Below are 22,138 nucleotides of genomic sequence, written 5' to 3'. Positions count from 1 at the left end.
TATTTAAGATATGGGGCCAAACGACAAGGGAAAACACAGATGTCATGAGCCCTGAAAGTCAAGAAGAAGTGAAGAGATGGTGTATTCGTGTCTGCTGCTGCTGTAAGTAACAAATTACCACAAACTGGGTCGCTTACAACAACAGAAATTTATTCTCTCACAGTTCTAGATGGCAGAAATTTGAAATCAAGGTGTCAGCAAGGCCATGTTCCCTCTGGAGGCTCTAGGGGAAAATGTTTCCTTGCTTCTTCCAGCTTCTGGTGGTTCCAGGCATTGCTTGGCTTGCAGCTACAAAAGTCTAATCTCTGCCTCTGTCATCACATGGCATTCTCCTCTGTGTTTATATGTCTTCTCTTCTATCTCATATAAGAATACTTGTTGGGGCCAGCCCGGTGGCTCAGGTGGTTAGAGCTCCATGCTCCTGACTCCGAAGGCTGCCGGTTCCATCCCCACATGGGCCAGTGGGCTCTCAACCACAAGGTTACCGATTGAACACGGCACCTTGAGCTGAGCTGCCGCTGAGCTCCCAGGTGGCTCAGTTGGTTGGAGCGCGTCCTCTCAACCACAAGGTTGCCGGTTCGACTCCCGCAAGGGATGGTGGGCTGTGCCCCCTGCAACTAGCAACGGCAACTGGACCTGGAGCTGAGCTGCGCCCTCCACAACTACAACTGAAAGGACAACAACTTGAAGCTGAATGGCACCCTCCACAACTAAGACTGAAAGGACAACAACTTGACTTGGAAAAAAGGCCTGGAAGTATACACTGTTCCCCAATAAAGTCCTATTCCCCTTCCCCAATAAAAAATCTTTAAAAAAAAAATTTAAAAAAAAAGAAAAAGAGTACTTGTCATTGGATTTAGGGCACACCCCAGATAATCCAGGATGGTCTCATCTGGAGATCCTTAGCTTAACTGCATCTGTAAAGATCCTTTTTTCCAAACAAGTTCACATTCACAAGTTCTCAGGATTAGGAGGTATAACTATCATTTTGGGGGCCACTATTCAACCCACTACAGATGGCAAACAGGACAAATGTTAGTCAAATTTTAAGAAAAGGTTTTGCTTGATGAGCTCTACACTTAGTGGATGAAGATGAAGCTGGAAGTAATGTGCAGAGAAGGGATAAAGATAGAAGAGGGCTTTTGGTTAAAGCTCTTGCCAGAGTAACCTGTGGGATGAAGGCATAGACCAAAACAGTCACTGCAGGAAAGAGGAGGAAGTAACGCATTTAAAAGACCTTATAAAATAGTATCGTATTTAATTATTTGAAGTTCTCTGCAACATTATGGGAAGAGCATGGGACTTCAAATTAGAAGATCCGTTTTTAAGCCCCAGGTAGTGTATTGATTAGCTATGTACATTTGGTCAAGTCCTTAGTTTTAGTCTGCTCATCTATAAACTGGGGGTAATAGCAAAACCAGCAGACTGCACAGATTTATAACACAGTTCAAATTAAACACCACATGGGAAGGCAGTATAGGCTGGCAGTTAACTCTACAGGCCATGGTATCAGACCACCTGGTTTAAAATCCTGGCTCTGCCACCAGCTAGCTAAGTGACTTTGGGTGAGTTCCTTATACTTTCTGTTTGTTGGTTTTCCCATTTATAAGTATAAATGATAATAATTACCTAAATCATAAAGTTTCTATTGGAGGGTTAAATGAGATGATCCAAATTAAAGCACTTAGTACCTATCGTGTAGTAAACATGGAATAAATATTACATTATTATGGAAAAGAACTTTGTAAACATCTAAGTACTATGGCAGTGACTTCCAATTCTGGTTACACATGGGCATTTCTTCAAGCTTTAGAAAAATAAAAATGCCAGGGTCGTGCCCTAGACCGACAGAATCAGGATCAGTAGTTTTTAAAGCTCTTCAAATGATTCTGCTGCACAGTGAAAGGAGAAATTCACCATGGCAGAACATGTTATTAAGATCCATTTCCCAGTAATATCCCTAAGGAGAATAGATATATAGTCTTTTTGTTAGGAAGACCATATAGTAAGCTGAAGCAACCTGGACTTGACTTCCAGTTTTTTAAAAAGCACTTATATAGCAGTTGATACATTCCAAGTACCATTAATCACTTTGTATGTATTAACTCATTTAATAAATGCAATATCCTTATGAAGCAGGAATTATTATTATAGATAAGGAAACTGAGGCACAGAGAGGTTAAACAGCTCACCAAAAGTCACCCAGTTAGAAAGTGGTAGAGCCAGCATTGGAACTGCAGTCTTCTGGCTCAAACAACCACACCAATCAGATACTCTCAAAGCTGTAATGTCTCTCAAAACATGTAGTCTCTCTAAACCTCAGTTTCATTATCTGTAAAATGGGGATAACATTTCTTACTTCATAGGGGCCTTGTGAAAATGAAGTGAGATGCTGCATGTAAAGCCCTGAGTAATGTATTTAGTATCTACTAAGCACTAGCTGAGTCAGCCATTATTTTAATAATTTTAATGTTATCACTAATTATTCAGTTTCATGGAAATATAATGCAGGTTCCAGCTTAAGACTAAGTTTCCAAAATAGCAGCCTGTTCATCCATTTGCTAGGGCACGACGCCTGATCCAAGGCAATGAGGGATCTGTTATTTGCACTTCCCATCTAAGCCTCTGTTCCTTTCCAGGGGTCCCACGTAAAAAGTCCTATGGGGCACAGGGAGACTTGAAAAGCTAAAAGGCCTATTTCACTAGTGAACAAACAAAAAGCTCTGCAAAACATTGAAGAACAATCAGCACTGCTTCGAGGGCCCCTTTAAGTAAAGAAAAAGTGAGAGGAGAGTGGGTATGCTTTCTTCTTCCCAAGAGAACCTACAGCTTTAACTTCTCAAGGAATTCAGAGTGTTGGCGTGTGTGTGTGTGTGTGTGTGTGTGTGTGTGTGTGTGTGTTGTATGAGTCTCTAGGAATAGGAACTGAAGGAAATTCAAACTGATAAGGTTAATTATGGCCTAGTGGGACTAGGGAAACTCAGGTGGCACAACATTTTACAATTCCTGACACTAACTAGAGTACATGCAGAGAGGGAAAACAAAAGTTTAATCTGCAAGGTTGTGTGTGTGTGTGTGTGTGTGTGTGTGTGTGTGTGTGTCCTGGGTGTAGAAAATAAATCCAGATTCAGTTTCCTGAATGCATCAGCACTCTTGATTACTTTCCACCACAGAGCACAAGAGGGCGCCAAAGAAGGTGAAAATTTTTGTTTTCCTGGGAACCACTCAATGTTAGAAAATTCTCTCTGATGTTTTTGTATAAGGACGATTACTATTCTCTTGATTTTTTAGAAATGAAATAACTATGTGTGTAAGTTTATTGGCTACTACTTATGGGTGAGGTGGGTAGTTAGTTTACAAATGAAAAAGATAAAATAAGTAAGCAATAAGATAAGTAAACTGGAGAAGGCAGAAGGTAAAGGAGATTGCTAGTAATTAATTCCTTTGTCAAACATGTATTAGTTGCTGTTTGTGTGCCTACTAGTTAAATGCTGTGGGTGCAAAGATAAATTAACCCACAATTTTGTATTGAACTCATTAGTAACATCAGAAGTCAAAATATTCATACCTTATTTTTTCTTATTTGAAACTTTCCTTATCCTCTTCACATATTCACCCTTTAATGTTTTCAAAGGAAGTTTGTGTAGTTGTTAAGCACAAAGGCTTTGAAGTATGACAGCTGGGCTCAATTCCCAGGCCTGCCACTTTCTAGCTATTAACCTCTCTGTGCCCTGGTTTCCTCATTTGCAAAATGGGATGATTATAGTACCTGCCTCATTGGATGCTGTGAAGATTAAATGAGATAAACCCCATGCAAAGTGCTTGAAACTGTGTCATATTTAAAAGCTCAGTGCCTCTTAATTCTTATTCAGATACTACCCATCCTTGGAAGTCCAACTGAGATCATAGACAGAAAGATTGGCCCATAAGGCATTGTTTGATATAATTATTCAGGCCAATAAATTCTCTTTTGTTTCAGTCACTTGCAACTGAAAGAATCTTGAGCGATATAGAAGCTATATTTATTAATTTCTTAATTTGTGTCAGTTACTGTGTGATACAGTTTCCATATCATATCCATTTTATCTTTTAATCCTCATAATAGCTTTATGAGCTAAAGATAAGATAGGTATTGATATTATTCCCATTTTACAGAAGAGGACACTGAGAGTAAAAACCATTAAGTAACTCATCTAAGACAGCACAACTAATAAATGGAAGAATCAACATCTGATTCCATTCCTAGTCTTACTCTTATTATAAAACTGATATTCCCAGGGGTGGCCAGTTAGCTCAGTTGGTTAGAGCGCGGTGCTCTTAACAACAAGGTTGCTAGTTCAATCCCCGCATGGGCCACTGTGAGTTGTGCCCACCACAACTATTTTGAAACAACTACTTGACTAGGAGCTGATGGGTCCTGGAAAAACACACTTATTCTCAGAAATGACACAAATACCCTCTGGTATAACACGTGTTAGAAAGGTATAACTTCAGTTGTTTATGGCTCCATGTAACAGTGGCATATTTCCACACCACTTGAACCTTCACTGACTTCTCTTTTCTCTGAGTATTGGTCAAAGTCACTACCCCTCAATTATCTAGTATGCTATATTATTTACTAACCGTCTTAATAGAATGAGCAGCCTATGAAAGCAGTACTTTGTTTTGCTCACTGTTACATTCCCAACACCTAGAATGATGCCTGACACAGTATAGGCACTAAATAAATATTTATTGATGAACAAACAAATGTGGGTTAGCTTTCCTTGACCACATCGCACAACTTGGATAGCAGACTACTTGAGAACATTACACACTTGATAACACTGGTAAAAAAATCCTTTTTTGTTTGTTTCTTCCATATTATCACACAGTAGGAGCTAAATACACACACACACACACACACACACACACACACACGTGTGTGCGCTCCTTGACTGATAGATATAGCAACTCCACCCTTAAAGCAAGCTTGTTTCCCTCAGATTCCACAGCAGGATTCTGGGAATGCCTGGTTAGTATATTTAAACTGAGTGTAAATGTTCCCACACTCTATTCTAGGCTCCATCCCAAAGGGCAAGACAGGGTCTATTTTCTTGGCACTGTTATGATGGAATTGGCCTAGAGCCTAAAAGATCTGGGATCTCATCCTGGTTTTGCCACTTGCCAGCCATGTGGCCTTGGACAAATTCTTTAGCCTCAATGAACTTCAGTTTCCTCAGGTGTAAAATAGAAATAATATCCCAGTTTTTTGTGAGGAACAAATTATATGGTTATAAAAAGACTGAAAACCCAAGCAAGATATATAAGGGAAGAAATAAATTGAATTCATAGCCTTTCTGGGTAAAAGAGGTTTTAAAATATCATTTTGATGACTGAATTCACATTTGCATTCAAATGGGGGAAAATTTAGCCAAATATGATTTGGAAGAAAGCAGTTTGGTTAACATTAAATCGGCTCATAGGACAATGTGGTCAAAATAGTAGTTTAGTAAAGAAAACTTAATCTTCTCATTATTGGTTTTACAAAAAAAAAAGTTGGCTATTTTGGTTTACTTTGGGGAAAGAGTCTTTTTACATCTTTTAGTGTTTTTGTCTTTTTAAAGAACTCAGAGTTTCTTTTCTTTTTTCTGTTTAAATCATTTTAAGAACACTTTTGAGTTGGTTTTTCGTCAGTTTGGCCACTTGTCAAATGTGTTTGCTCTCAGGAAATCTGATTAACATTGATTCATTATTTATAACTGGTAATCATAATTGAATAATTATAAAAATGAATTACCAGAACATAGTCAACTTCTCAGCTTGATAAATATTGCAGTTTCCCTTTCAAACATCTGAGCTCTTGGAAACGAGCTGCTTTGGGGTCTTTTTTTTTATCACTTTTATACCATTTACTGTTAAGAGAGAGCAATGAAGGGAAGAAAATCTTGAGTGTAGAGGAGGAAGCTTTCAGGACTCCAGGGTGGACAAAGCCACCATTATTTGCTAAGAGCCTTCTAAAACCTCCATTTAAATTTAAAACTAGCAGGGAAACCCAACTGTTGAAGTGGAAGAGGAAAGGTTGCTGGGTGGGAGGAAGGCAGTGAGGGGATTTTAGTGGAGTCTTGATGCTGTGGACTCGTTTGAAAACACAAGAGGGCAGTGCAGTGCTAAATATCTCAGAACCGTAAGCAGTCTTACACACTCACTTGCCTCTAACATGACATTAAGGAGAGGAAACAAGCCAAACTCATAGATAACAGAGTAGAATGGTGTTTGTCAGGGGCTGGGAGGTGGAAGAAATGAGGAAGGTTGGTAAAAGGTAGAAACGTTCTGTAAAATGAATGTCTTGGGACATGGGATTCTTGGGAGGATTAAAGGAGACAATGTATGGAAAGCACGTGGGACATAATAGCTGCAGCATAACTGATAATTATTATTATTGCCAAATTTTATTTTTCATAATACTTACCATTCTGAACAAGACAAAATATACAATCTGATCACAACAGCCAACAGTTCATTTTCATCCTCATTATGGGTGAAAAGTATAATTAGTTTAGCCCTGCCACATTCATCCTCATGCTGAAAAGCCATTTAATGACTATGGAGAGCAGTATGATATAACTCATTATAGAAGTTAGAGTTCTTGCAGAATCACAACAGATGAATTGTCCTATTATATGTTAAGATGATGTTAAAGAAAGGGTTATGAGTTGAGCCCAGCAAGCCAAGAATTCATAATCTCATTTTTCTTGTCAAATCCCAGTACCTGATCCAATAACAATAGTAATGACAATAATGGTAGTCTTATGTTTCCAAATGACAAGACTTTGATTGATGAAAAGAATTCACCTAAGCATCTAACCACCATGATGTCAATCATAATAAATCACTATGGATAAATCACTCTGCACATACATGTTGCTTGGTGAGAGTTGAAAGAAAAGAGTACCAAGGACTGGAAGGAATTACTGGAATCTTCTTTTGTCCATTAAAGATTATTGCCTTAGAGTCTAACATTTAATAGCAGTAAGTATTCTGCAGGTTCAGAAACATCTCTACTACCACTACTGGCCTGGACAAATTCAATCTGAATCAAGAATTCATTTGGGAATTGAAAAGTGAAAAGACTAAGTTTACTCCCAAGTTGTGTATAAACAAAAAGAAGAGAGTGAAGTCAGCTGCTAGTATTTCAAGTTCCCTTGTTCATCTGAAATACTCTATGTATATACATTTTTAAAAATCTTACTTTTTAATTAAAATATAGCATTCTGCCTCAGATTCTTTTTGGCACAAATCCAGCTATATGTAAATGAATGAAATGAAATGGAAACATAGTAATTACATTTTAAAATAAACGTGATTGTTGTGTTAAAATAATTACACATGCGTATTAAGAAAAAAATCCAAAACAATCATTTATTTGAAGATAACATAACATTGGCAATAGTTTTGTTATTCTAATACAACAAAAAAATAACCCCCATATGCCTATACTATATTGGAGATGATTCACCATCTTCTTCAGTAACTTCAAAAGCATCTGCTTCAGCTCTGCTTACTATGAAATCATCATTCAGTTTTCTAATATGCTACAAAAATGTATATCAAAATTACTATCTTACATGTATTGTGTTTTTGGAGTCCAATGCATGCGGCAACTATCTGAGGTGTCGTACAACGAAAAACAAAAATGTGTTCTTTGTAGGAAAACTAACTAGTGATTTAAATCAAACCTACTCTAATTCAAAGAAAGGAATGGTTATCAACTGTATAACTATGGCCACATGCATAACTTCATCTGCAAACCAAATTCCTCAATTTAAAATTGGATGGCCATTTCCTTGGAATTGCATGGAGATCACACACTTTCAACAGGGCCAACATGAATTCATTGGTTTGGTATTACTCTCTTTCCCCGGGATAAGATAGACTGCCAGAGAACATTAGTTCCTTCTGTGGTCATGGTTCAAAAGTGGACCAAATTGTTAGTAAAACATGCTAATTGTCAGAAACAGATGCTTTAATATGGGTAAGTCATTCTTGACAATGTAATCAAAGCTCTTGGAATGATGATATGCCCTTGAAATACGGATTCCAGAATTTAAGAGTTGGATGAGCCTTTAAGTCATGTAACTCTTCCTGCAGCCTCTGTTTGGATTAAGCTGGAGACTCTTTTGACCTTGTAAAAGTCCCCAAGGATGAAGATTCTATTCCTATCTTACTAATTGATTCTAAGCACTTACTAACACAGATGTTTAGGTCCTTTCCTAGAGTCCAAAGTAAATTTGATATTTTTGTAGTGTTTCCCATAAATTTCCAAATGTGTACACATCATGCTGTTGTGGAAAGAGCATTACATTTGGAATCCAGAGGTCTGAACTTGACGTTTCCTATTTGATCTTCATCAAGTCCTTTATTCTTTCTGGTGTTCAGTTTCCTTATCTGTAAAGTAAAGCTAATAATCCTTATATATCTCAGAGGAGGGAGTGAGAACCTAATGAACTAAGGCATGTGAAAATACACAATAAAACTGCAGATGTTTATCTTAAGCCTTATGATATTTAGGACGTTTAGAAAGAAATAAAGATTTAAGGTTTAGATCTTAAATAATTATGCTCCTAGGAATTTTGGTTATGATTGATTTCAATATACACTAGACACAACACTCACACAGGGGTCTGACCCCTAGACCTAAAATCTACAGAATTTCAACTCCCTTCCATTGCTCTTAGACTCTTTTCAAGCAGTTTGCAAACTGTTAATCATTATACAAATTAAGCTGTTACAATAATGACTAGTGCTGTTATACTAGGAACCAGGGAGCCCCGCATTTCAGAGAAGTCTAAGGCTAGATTGCCTAATAAAGACTGGGCTGAAGAGTTTTTTGTTTTTTTTTTGTTTTGGGACCTATAAGGCATATCCTTTATGAATAAATCTAATTTCCAAAGAACTTGACTATCCAGAAAAATCACATGATCCTAAGCGCCTAGTCAGCACCGCCAAAGTCAAAGAACCATATTGACAAGCAAAGTAGCAAAGAAAGTGTTTGCCATTTCATAGCGCTGCTCAGTTTCCTAAGCTCTTCCAGATATTACAAATAAAATGTGTAATATGACCGTCATCATGAGTAATCTCAGTAATTTCAAAGGTGGCAACAAAAAGTAAAGAAAGAACTATCATGAGTTAAGCTGCTTAGATATCTTAAAGCAAAACTGTAAAATCAATACACAGATGGAGACCAAACTGTGCTGTGACACTAACATCCATCAGAATATAAAGCTGTACCATTTACACAATGAAGTGGAGATTTGTGCCCACTCAGCATTTATTTCCTTTTCTCCCCATTCCTACATTTCCTTCGGAAAATGTCACTCATTGTCTAGCATCTGTGTACTTTGGGTGGTATTGACCTCATCCTTTGGTCTTGGGGTCAGCCCTGATTGCTGTAGGCCAATCTGGATAATCCTGACCTCTGTCATTATTCATAGGTGGTGCAATCACAGTAAAATTTAGGACTTTTGTTTGAAGGATATGGGAGGCATCTTTCTCCCCAGGATGTGAAAGACAATGTCCATTGCCCAGCATGTTGCTGGCAGCCATCTTAAGACTAAGAATGATGCCAACCTGCTGATAAATACACCCAATCAGAAGAGCAGAGCAGAGGTGTGTAGAGAAAAGAGGTGGAGTCTAATCCATCTCAGGGCTCCTCAGTTATGAAAGCCAATACCTTTCTCAATAGCAGTTAAGCTACTTTGAGATGGATTTTCTGTTCTTGTCACACAAATCATCCTAAGTGACATATTTACTATATAAAGTACTTTTGCAACACGTATTGCATAATTGGACATTCACAATGACTCAGTGGGGTGGATTTTAGTGTTACCTCCATTTTACAGAAGAGAAAAGAAGTCTCAGTTAGGTTCCTGACCTGCCTAAGGTCCATAAGAGTTAGAGCCAGAAATGAAATCAGGTATCCTAGTCTAAAACAATTGCTTTCTACTCTACTATGTCCTGTCGAAATGCCAAATTAAGATCAGATTTTTGAACTTTCATGACCTTGGCAACATATAAGATTTTATAACTATTAATTCTGTTAAGACATGGTAGGCACATATTACAAAATTTAGAATGTCACTCTGGTTTACAGCAATGGTTGGGTTCCTTAAATTTTTAATCTTTCTGCCATATGTGAGTATGCTATAACTTTCGCTGAGTATATTGCAGTTCTTGCTGTTTATAACAAGACAGAAATATTGATCTTGAGTTATATGAAGTTGGATTATAAACGTCTCATGGTTAGTGCTACTAGCACTGATGTTGGGTGTCCAGTGGAAATCTTCAAATTGCTGTCAATTTCAAAGCATTTTTCTTTGAAGATAAGACCCTATATTAACATATTATTTGTTTTTCAGCATTTTATGAAAAAGTCTATTCTCTGATGTCATTGCTCCTACTATAATAAAAAGTCTCAATTGATATTCATTCATTCAGCAAAAATTTATTGAGGACAAACTATGTGTCAGAAACTACTATAACTCAGTTACACCTATGAATAAACCATAGTTTATTCTACTCTTAGATTTACCTGTCCCTTTAACTCAGTCAGCCAATTAGTGATTATTGATTGAGCATCTTCTAGGGGAATGTGAGGGATTCAAGATGTGGTCTTTGTCTTTGAGGAGCTCATAGTAGAGTTGGAGAAAAAAAAAAGAGAAATACTGACACATTAAACTATTTAAGAACAAATAAATTTTATGTCTGTAGCACTGAATCTGTTTACAATTTGTGGCCACATCATGAATATCACTATGGGTCCAATTTTCAGAGAAGACTTCTGGAAGGTAGTAGAACACGAATCCAGAAAGAATAGGGGCACTAATCCTATTATCCATAATAGAGGGTCACTATGCTTCAATAAGATCTACTTCCACAGATCTGGCTCTAAATTGTGCTTGATTTAAGGGAAAATTCCAGCTGTTTTAGCTGGTGTTATCATCTATAAAATAGGAATAAAACTAAAACCTTCATCGGTGGTTGTGATTATTTAATCATATGATGTATGAGATGAAAAATATTTTTGTATCAGTTAGAATGCTTTCAGTTATAAGTCACAGGAAACCAATTTTAATTTGGGCTTAAACAATACAAGGAATGTATTCTCTTTCTTAACTTTATAGTTTCAGGCACAGCCTTATCAGGGCTTTACCTTTGTTTCTCTTTAAATTTCTGTATTTTTTCCTTCTTTGTGTAATGGTTTTATCCTCAGGCTGGCTTCCAGTGTTTTTCAGAGTACAGTTCTTAAACCACTCTCATCAGAATCTCTTATAAAATTGAACCAGAATCTTGGGGTATAAGGTAGGGAGAAGGTGTCCAGGAATCTTACATTTTTATAGCATTCTAGGAAACTCTTAGGTACGCTAAAGATTAGGAACCAGGGGGTGGCTGGTTAACTCAGTTGGTTAGAGCATAGTCATAATAATACCAAGGTTACCAGTTCAATCCCCACATGGGCCACTGTGAGCTGTGCCCTCCTTAAAAAAAAAAAAGTCCTTCTCTCAATAAAGATTGGGAACCATTCGATAGCTCTGAAAGGGGAAGGTTAAAAGGCAATCTATTCCAGATTTTTCAATCATGGCCTAGAATGAGTATAGGGTTTTAGCTAACTACTTGGTAAAGTACAAACCTGTTTATCTTTATTCCAAAGCCACTCAGAGAAATAAAGTTCTGGGATTCTATGATATTTGGCTCAGATCTCCTTCGCCTATTGTCTTCCCTTCAGACATTTGACACATACACCACTGTCTTCACAGGGAAATCCATAGAAGGAGAAACAGATGGAAAGGGAACTTGCAGAGAGTATTAGTATTTTTTTATAGCAGCAACAAAAACAGGCTCTGGCTATATTATTTAAAAAAAAAAAAGGAGTTCATTAGTTAGATATCAGGTGTTCACAGAATTGACAGGAGACTGAGGAACCAGGTTTGGAGACAGAGAAAGAAGCATGGGAGACCTGGAAGATTAAACATCAGAAACACTACGCAGCCCTGGCCACACCAACGGTCTAGTCCAAAGTCTGCTCTGCAATGCAGATCACTTCCAACGCTCCTAAATCCTTGCACTACTTGCTTAAGTTTAAAGTCCTGGGAGAAGGTGTCTGATTGGTGAAATGGAAGTCACATGTCTGTTCTATTGTATATGAGATGGAGAGTGAAATCTGGCACTTTGGGCTTCTGGGATAACAGCTAAGTACCACCTCCTATCAAGACCACAGGCAAAGGGGAAGCATCCAGAAAGGAAATAAGAAGTGGGACTACCTACAATTTAATAGTAATCAATCAAACAATCAATCAGTAAATAGGCAAAGGACTTGAATAGACATTTCTCCAAAGAAGACATACAAAAGGCCACCAGGTACATGAGAAGGTGCTCAACATCACTAATCATCAGGGAACTACAAATCAAAACCACAATGGGATATCACCTCACACCAGTTCACATGGCTATTATTAAAAAAAAAAAAAAAAAAAAGATAAGTGTTGGCAAGGATGTGGAGAAATTAGAACCATTGTACACTGTTGGTGGAAATGTAAAATGGTGCAGCTCCAATGGAAAACAATGTGGAAGGAGGGAGTTTCCTCAAAAAATTAAAAATAGAACTATGATTTCATCTAGCAATTCCACTCCTGGGTATACATTCAAAAGAATTGAAGTCAAGGGCCGGCCCGGTGGCTCAGGCGGTTAGAGCTCCATGCTCCTAACTCCGAAGGCTGCCGGTTCGATTCCCACATGGGCCAGTGGGCTCTCAACCACAAGGTTGCCAGTTCAATTCCTCGAGTCCCGCAAGGGATGGTGGGCTCCGCCCCCTGCAACTAAGGTTGAACATAGCACCTTGAGCTGAGCTGCTGCTGAGCTCGCGAATGGCTCAGTTGGTTGGAGTGCGTCCTCTCAACCACAAGGTTGCCAGTTTGACTCCTGCAAGGGATGGTGGGCTGTGCCCCCTGCAACTAGCAACGGCAACTGGACCTGGAGCTGAGCTGTGCCCTCCACAACTAAGACTGAAAGAACAACTTGAAGCTGAACAGCACCCTCCACAACTGAGATTGAAAGGACAACAACTTGACTTGGAAAAAAGGCCTGGAAGTACACACTGTTCCCCCAATAAAGTCCTGTTCCCCTTCCCCAATAAAATCTTAAAAAAAAAAAAAGAGAATTGAAGTCAAGATCTCAAAAAGATATCTGCACAACATCCACTGTAACATTATTTGAAATAGCTAAGATACGGAAATAACCCAAATGTCCATCAACAGATGAATGGATAAAGAAAATTTGATATATACATACATACAATGGAATATTATTCAGCCTTTAAAAAGAAGGAAATACTACCATTGGCAACAACTTGGATAATCCTGGAAGACATTATGCTAAGTGAAATAAGCCAGTCTCAAAAAGATAAATACCATAAGGTTCTACTTACATGAATAGTCAAACTTATAGTGAAACTTATAAAAGCAGAGAATAGAATAGTAGTTGCCAGGAGCTAGAAACAGGGAGTTGTTGTTCAATGAGTATAAACTTTCAGTTATGCAAGATCAGTAAGTCTAGAGATACTCACCAAATTGTATACATTAAACATGTACAGTTTTTGTTTAATCGATTCTATCTCGATAAAGTCTTTTTTTTTTAAGTAGTTGGACTAGATGCAGGGCAGCCAAATAATGGCAAATGTCCACTACAAAGAGTGGTCACTAAAACATTTTTCAAGGAGAACTGAGCCTGCCATGTGGAAAAGACCTCCCTGGATCTGAAGGGTGGCATGATATGGGCAGCCAGACAGCTCACTACCAATGAGTCCCAAGAAGGAGTCAAATGAAGGTCCAAATTCTCATTCATACCATTTATATGACACGCAGGGTCTCTGTTTAGCAGGCAAAACCTCTGCAGTTCAGGAAAGGTCCAGTGAGTAGGACTGTTTGTAATTCCCTGTAGTATTTATTTCTGGGATTCACATTTATTTCCAGTGAGTCTTAAAATCAGAACTTGGGAGTTTTCATAGAATCCTAAAACCTCCAATCTGTAAAAATCATTAGACATCAAATAGTACACTGGTTTAAATATGCATGTGCTTCAGAAGCCTTTCTTCAAAGCCTGATATGCTAAGTAGATAAAAGCAGTTTTGGTTGAAGTGGGGTGCAGTCCTGAGTCATCTGTTCAGCCTCCCCCACTCCATCCACATCCTTTCTACCCCTCCCCAGAAGCACCAGTGCAACACTATGTTAGTCATCGATTTCTGCAATAAAGCTGCATAATAAACAACTCCCAAGACGCAATGGTTTGTCACCAAGAGCATTTACGTTCTTTCCTGCGATCCTGAAGCACACACGGTGTCTTGCCTTGATTAGGTAAAGGCAGGGTAGCTGTTTAAAGCTTAAGGGGAGCCAGGTAGGCCACGCTGCTTTAATATACATTGCAAATCCTTCCATTAATGATACCCCCCTTTGGTTCCTCTTCCACTACTCTTCTTTCAGTCAAATTCTACAAATGTGTAGGCTGCCTACTCAATGCTTAACCCTACCCTGGGCACCTGAGAAGCAGAATTCAAACTGTGCTGGGAGCATTTGACACTAATTTACACGGAAATATGAATGATCTGTTGGATCTCTTCTCTGCATGACTACCGTGTTTCTCCGAAAATAAGACCTAGCCGGACCATCAGCTCTAATGCGTCTTTTGGAGCAAAAATTAATATAAGATCTGGTCTTATTTTACTATAAGACCAGGACTTGTATAATATAAGACCAGGTCTTATATTAATTTTTGCTCCAAAAGACGCATTAGAGCTGATGGTCCGGCTAGGTCTTATTTTGGGGGAAACACGGTATAACCACAGAGAGCAGAGACGTCTAAGTGGATGGAGGGAATAGGGCCCTATTGGGCAGAAATGCAGGACACAGGGTTGCGGAGGGCTGCCTCAGCCTATTTTATAAAGATCTGTAGCTTATACTTTTTAAAAACGTATTTCCCAGGACCCCTAACACAGAGCTGTATATTCAGTCCATACTCAGTAAATACTTCATTAATTTGTTCATTCACTCGACATTCATGCACCTGCTATCTCCCAGGCAGCAGACACCTGCCAACTGATTGATCTGTCTAGCAAAACAGTAACTCCAAGAGACATCATCATTTTCCTTCACACACTTCCAAGAAGCATTGGTACCACAGAGTCAATAGGATGATTGTAGGGTCTGGCTCCGTGAACTACAGAGTGCTGTGCAAATACCAAGGATTTCCATTATTATCAATATTGCTACGGAGCAGAGATGAGGGATTCAAAATATGATCCTTGCATCAGGTTCCAGGAGGATGGAGCCTGTGTGATGAGGAAGGAATGCCAGAACTGTTGTTTTGATCATTTGATCATTTACTACATCCTTAGGCACAATTGTAGGTCCTAAGCACACAGCAGTGAACAAAATGAACATATTCTGTGTCCTGGTGGAATCTGGTGGACAGAGAGCTGAGGGCCGTGTAGTGATTACAATTTCTTTGAGTCAATTTTTACAGAATGTTCTTTCTGTGCTAGGGATACAAGGATTTAAAAAACGAAATGAACAACAACAACCCATCCTTGCTTACAGGGTACTCACAGACACACAAAGAAGCAGCTAGAATGACGTGTTAAATTGGTGTCATCCAAGATGTACTTGTAGAGCTACAGAGCACAGAAAAGGCTGCTATTATTATACTTCTAATGGGAAAGGGGCCCAGGGAAAGCCACAAGGAAACATTGATGTAGGCTGAACTTGGAAGGTCAGAGTTCATCAGATGGATCTGTGAATGTTGGGTTAAGTCTTCATCTTTATGGTTAACACTGGACCATTCAAAATATATAGCTTCAGGGGCAGCCGGATGGCTCAGTTGGTTAGAGCGTGAGCTCTGAACAACAGAGTTGCCAGTTCAATTCCCACATGGGATGATGGGCTGCGCCCCTGCAACTAAAGATTGAAAACGGCGACTGGACTTGGAGCTGAGCTGCGCCCTCCACAACTAGATTGAAGGACAACAACTTGAAGCTGATGGGCCCCAGAGAAACACACTGTTCCCCAATATCCCCCCCAAAAAAATCACTTAAAAAATATATATATACCTTCAGAAAAAAAAGAAAACTCAAACAGAAACAACTGCAGCAAAGTAGATTTAGGCTTAACTTGGCTCATTAACAAGCACAGTTATGTGAAAATTAGTTTTCCCCTGATTTTGTTAAAATGTCCCCAGTGAGCCCTTGTCACCAGTAACACAGCACTCTGCACAAAAGGTGTTTGTTGAGAAATGTGGTTGAAACACAGACTTTTCCACATATTTCCCTATTTTAATTTTATCTCTCCTAGACATTGTTTACCAACCTGAACAATGACAAAGTGAAAGAAGAAAGAATGGGATGTGGGGGAGAGGGAGAGGAAGAGGAGAAAAACAGAGATAGAAGGGAAGAGAAGGGAAAGAAAAGGAAGGGAAGGGAAGGGAAGGGAAGGGAAGGGAAGGGAAGGGAAGGGAAGGGGAAAAAGAAGGAAGAGAGAAGGAGGGAAGGTGGGAAGGAAGATAGAAGGGAAGGAAGGCTGGAGATTGATTTTGGGGCCACATTCATGTGGAGATTAGAATCCAGCACAAAAGAGACACTAGTTCTAAAAAGGAGCAACAAGGCCCTGCACCAAATGAGGTGTGAGACAAGCACCTTAAAAGAGTCAAAAGAACAGCAGCCAAAATAAGCGGCTGAAGACCTGAGAGGAATAAATCAGGAAAAAAAAAGGTGATGGAGCAGTACCTGGCAGAGATGACCTAATTCCAAACACAGGCACAGACTAGGCTTTTGTTCTATTTAATAGGATAAAGGGTAAAAAGCATGTAAAATTTTACCCCAGAGCACACAATCACCTGAAAATAAAAATTGCTTCAGCAGAGGCAAAGTAGTTAAAAATTGGCAGTTTGCAGAGAAAGAAAACTAAAATGTCCTATCCTGTGTGCAGTGAGCAGGCTGATACTGTCTCCCCAAAGTCAGCTGAGACTGTGCCCTGAGGGTCGTTGCCTTTAAAAGCCAACCAGGGATGTTTCCTGCCCCTCCATTGAACCTTTGGCCCAGAACAATTTCCCACTTTGATAGTGATTCCTATTTGTCACTGGCTCTGGTTCCACTAAAAAAATACATATATATTTTTTCAGCTCTTTTGCAAGAGAACAGTTGGAATAGCCTCCTGGGGAAGATGACAAAGCCATCCTATCTCTGATTGCTATGACTGAGTCCTAGAAAGTTCCGTTCCTTGAAATGTCTGGATCCCAGGCAGCTGCACATGACTTGATTTTCAAATAGAGTCCTGGGACCATCACTTCCCAGGGGACTTTGCCTTTTAAGCTACAGAGCGACAGGCATCCAATGATACCCATCCTGACACTGGGAGCCCAGGGAGAATTTTTACGTTTCACAGCTGAACCAAACTTCACAATGCGCCAGGGAAGAATTGGTAAAAGGTTGAGCGAGAGCGACAGTCTTCAAATTGGAATACTAATGATGACCTTTAATGAAGCCTGACAGTACAATCTGTTTCTCATTGTTGCTTAAGTGCCAGCTCCCAAGCACACCCTGGCTTTCAAGGAAGGGACAGGCTGGGATAAATGGGCCCTGCTGGTGAGCAGGCATGAGCACAGCTGATCTTTCAGCCGGGATTAAATTAATTAAAGTGATTCTCTCGGCCAAAGAATTAGTCTTTTTATCTGTCATTACTGTATTGTTTATTAATCTCCAATGGAGGCTAATTGGTATCTGAGCTTTTGGGGGCAAGGGATCTTGGAGTGATAGGGATGAAATTGTTCTCATTTGGAACGGGAAGAACAGGAAAGGTTGTTTTAGTTCTAGATGTGACATGAGCTTGTTAATTTAAGACCTTCATCAAAAGACTACAACAGCCCAAGGCAAGAACAGTAACGCAAAATGAACCTATGTGGAGAGAGAGGTTTAGCTGTGCTGGCTTTGCCCCAGATCAGTAATCAATGGACTTGTCCTAAGAAACGTACTACAAGCATGGCATTGTGCCAGGCATTAGAGGGACCCATTCATATGCTGTGGTCCTTTAGTGAATGAGAGGCCTCAGTCCCAGGCCCCAGACGAATCTGGAGAAAACTTCAGCATTCATCTAATACAAACTCAATAAAAAGGAAATTGCCATCAGTACTGATGAAGTTTATCAAAGCTGGGGTACTTCTTAGAGTGAGAGAAAGGTCCCAGCCAGGCTTGGAACATTACAATGTCAGGTGGGGTCAAAGGTAATAGGGTCTTTTCTTTCAGTTTTATTCTCAGGGCTGGGATGAACTTTGAAGGATGACCTATGAAAGGGATCTTGGGGCTGGGAAGAGATGAGAGGAATATATACGAAGGTCAGACAATTAAGTTCATGAATTCATCCTAGAAAAAATGCTACATACCTCATTGCTGAATATCAGTATGGTCACCTTCAAAGTACTCCACCTGGGAAGTTATGCACTGCTGCCAGTGCCTAGTCCACCCTTCAAAGCAATTTTGGAACTCTTTTTCTGGAATGACCATCAGAGCTGTCATCGTATTACCCTTGATGTCATGAATGTCATCAAAATGTCTTCCTTTCAATATTTTCTTTATCTTCGGGTAAAGAAATAAGTCATTGGGGGCCAGATCAAGTGAGTAGGGAGGGTGTTCCAACACAGTTATTTGTTTCCTGGCCGAAAACTCCCTCACAGACAGTGCTATGTGAGCTGGTGCATTGTCGTGATGCCAGAGCCATGAATTGTTGGCGCAAAGTTCAGATCATCTAACTTTCTCACGCAGCCTTTTCAGCACTTCCAAATAGTAAACTTGATTAACTGTTTGTCTAGTTGGTACAAATTCATAATGAATAATCCCTCTGATATCAAAAAAAGGTAAGCAACATCATTACAACAAGTTCACGAACTTAATTGTCACCCTTCATGTACAAGGCATCTTGAGACAGCACAGCCAGGAAAAGAAAAAACCAAAATTCTGTTTGTATTAGTAAAGGCTTTTTAGCTTGCAAGTGACAGAAACCCTGTTGTCCTTTGCCTTCATGGCCACTCCAGGGAGGTATATTCTAGGAGAATTCCTGTAATGATGGCTATACTGCTTAAGCAGTTCTCTTCTATTGGTTTGACTTCTGGCACCTACAGTGTCACCTACGGGTTGTAAGAGACGCTTATCAATTTCGAGACATTATTTTGCAAGCTTGGGTCCTCTCTGGCTTCTAATCTGTTAGTATTCTGACAGTGACAGTGGACTGAGGTCCAAAGCCAGAAATCTTGTTCACCGTCCTTAAACGTAGACACCACCCTTGTGGATTCTGTCCTTTAGCAACAGTCTTGCTACTCAATTTCCCACTCTGATTATTAGGTGGCACCTTGGCCTCTGCTAAGCAAAATAATAGCCTGCGTTGGGAAACCATTGATGTTCTCTTACCTCCAGGCTGCATCGCAGTAGATGGTGGTTACAACACAGCCAGATAGGTGGGTGTTTGGAGGAATAGAGAGGGTCAGGCTTCCCTGGTCCATGCTTATACCCGGATCCCAGTATTATTTTCTGTTCTGTATTCTGTCTCTTCCCTTCATTTGTACTATCTACAGTGTTGATAAAAGAGTCAGCTTTCTCCATGCAGGCAGAACTAACCATCTTGTATTGCTGGTCACAGTAGAAAGACTATCGCAATAATGCCCCTTTGTTGCTAGCACTCACCTGGTGGATGTCCAAAACTCAGCCCTGCAGTGTCCACCTCCACCATGCCAGTGTTGGGGAAAGGATGCCCCTTCACGGTTGAAGCTCACCTGATCTAAGGTGGGGAGAATTCCAAGAGCTTCACCAGATTGCTATTTGCTATTGCTTCTGCTTTTTGGGTTTTACTTCTTCCAGGCCCTTTTACTGCTCTCAGGTCGAAAAGAAGCAGCCATAATGCCACCAATAACAAGGCTACCTGACTATTTAAATTTAAGTTCAAAATAAATAAAATTTTAAACTCTGTACCTCAGTTGCACTAGCCACATTTCAAGTGCTCACTGCCACATGTGGCTAGTGGTGACCGTATACGACATGGCAGATACAGAACATTTCTACCACTGCAGTGCTGATCTAGATAATTTCAGCACCTCCTCCCCCCCCAAAAAAAAATGTCTGCATTATCTATATTTCTTTGCTTGTGAAAAGAAATCATAAAGCCTACATCAAATATTTCTTAATATCTATTTATGAAATTAAATATACAACATCACCCGTCACAGGCATACATCCAAGCCAGGATGTAAAAGGTTAATCAAGGCCTTCCATCAAATCTAGGCTAGCACTTTATCTACGTAAGTCAGTTTCAGCTCTCAAAGAAGACCAGAGATTATAACTCAGAAACTTCTCAAGAATTCAGTCCAGGTTATTATATATTACCAACTAAAATGAGAAATTCTTTATTTTCATTCTCCATGTGTATTTTTTCCACTGAACCCGTAAGGGAGGAAAGGATCCTACGTTAATACACTGTTGATGACAGAAGACATATCCTAATAGTACAATGCATGAGGTCCTTCCTCTCTAGGGGACCTAGTATGGAGCCTTTGCTGTTGAAAAAGGTGACACAGTTCTCACCTTTTTAGCATTCCTACTAAAGGGTCCTAAGTCCTGGCCTGCTGACAGTGATTGGTTACAGAAAAACACAGAGAAAACAAAAAAGATCTCAAAATTGTATCATAGAATAAAAGATGAGAAAAATATACCAAGCATAATAGGTACAGGACCACGATGGAGATATAGACATATCTACCATGTTTCTCCGAAAATAAGACCTAACCGGAAAACAAGCCCTAGCATGATTTTTCAGGATGACATCCCCTGAACATAAGCTCTAATGTGTTTTTTTTGGAGCAAAAATTAGACCCCGTCTTATTTTGGGGGAAACCCGATATTAGGTTGGTGCATAAGTAATTTCGGTTTTTGCAATTATTTTTAACCTTTTAAACCATAATTGCTTTTGCACCAATTTAATAGATATAGATTATACAGATACATATATTATTATATAGAGATATATAAATTATTATAGCAATGTAATTAAATGAGATGATACACATACAGAGCTTAGTATAAGACTAGGCACAAATAGTAAGCCCCTGTTACAGTTTAGCGGTTCTCTTGATTTTTTATTTTTTTAAAATGGAAGTTTAGTTTCTGGTTGCAAGCATACTTCTATTCTTCCCTGTCCCCCGTCCCCCCCATGCTGACTAATAGTGATTCCACAACTATTTGGCAGCCCTTTGGTAAGCACTCTGCATGTATTATCTCATTTAAGCCTCAACACAACCCAATGAGGCAGGTACCATTGTTATTCCAAGCTCCAGAAAAATTAAATAACTTGCCAAGATCAAATAGTTTACAAGGAGTAGAGGAGAAATTTCATGCACGGAGTCTGGCTCTAAAGCCAGGATTCTTAATCCCTGTGTAAGAAATTCCAACACAAGTTGCAAAGTACTTTCACTCCAATTTATTGTGTGAAAAGCTTCATAAAATATTGATCCCAAACAATGAAGCCTTGTACATCATAAGGCACATACCTAGCACTCTAACCCCTAGTGAAAACAGAAGCAAGACAGGGGACATAAATTCAGAACAATGATGAGGAGGAGGATAGCAAACCCATATAGCAGTTACTTTGCATCAGACACTGTTCCAAGCGCTTTATATATTGTACTAACTAACTCATTCAATTTTCACAATAATCCTACGAAGTAAGTACTATTATACCCATTTTTCAAAAGAGGAAATGAAGCAGAGAGGTTTAGTGACTCACAAAACACTACGCCCTACTGGTAAGCTTTGGATCTGGGATTTGAACTCAGATAGTCTGACTCCAGTGCCCCTACCCATCACACTGTATTGTCCCAAATGTTGCTATCACATAGCTGATAATGTCTGTTACTGGAGAAGTGATCCAATCACACAACTACCACTGCCACAACAAACTTAAAAATTCCTGAAAATTGAAGCTACAAAGTCTTTAGCCTAATGTTAAGAGAAGCATATAAATAGAAAATTTAAAACAGTAAATCCAGGGTGGTCGGATGGCTCAGTTGGTTAGAGCGC

Source organism: Rhinolophus sinicus, linkage group LG06 (assembly GCF_036562045.2).
Source record: "Rhinolophus sinicus isolate RSC01 linkage group LG06, ASM3656204v1, whole genome shotgun sequence".
In the NCBI taxonomy this organism is placed as follows: domain Eukaryota; kingdom Metazoa; phylum Chordata; class Mammalia; order Chiroptera; family Rhinolophidae; genus Rhinolophus; species Rhinolophus sinicus.
The sequence above is the reverse complement of the archived record's forward strand: the minus strand, read 5'-3'. Positions refer to the sequence as shown.